Genomic DNA, 299 nt, shown 5'->3' with positions numbered 1-299 from the left:
AAATGACAAGTAATATTAAAAGATCAAGTATTAGTATATAGTGGCCGGAAGTACATTTTAAATTTTTACCTTAAAACGACAGATACTAATGAGAATTAATATAATGATGGACAACGATACGACTTCCTCGATGTATATTCTTTTATCTATCTGGAAATTCTCGATGTATGTTGGATAGTAAAAGAAGTACATAAGAAGGCTCCATTTGGCCAAAGCATACAAGCAAGAAATATATGTCCTAAGTTGTCCAACAGGATATTCGAACATGCCCAAATTGCAGAACCCGCCGATGGTCATTA

Source organism: Trachymyrmex cornetzi, unplaced genomic scaffold (assembly GCF_001594075.2).
Source record: "Trachymyrmex cornetzi isolate Tcor2-1 unplaced genomic scaffold, Tcor1.1 scaffold1160, whole genome shotgun sequence".
NCBI lineage: Eukaryota > Metazoa > Arthropoda > Insecta > Hymenoptera > Formicidae > Trachymyrmex > Trachymyrmex cornetzi.
The sequence above is the reverse complement of the archived record's forward strand: the minus strand, read 5'-3'. Positions refer to the sequence as shown.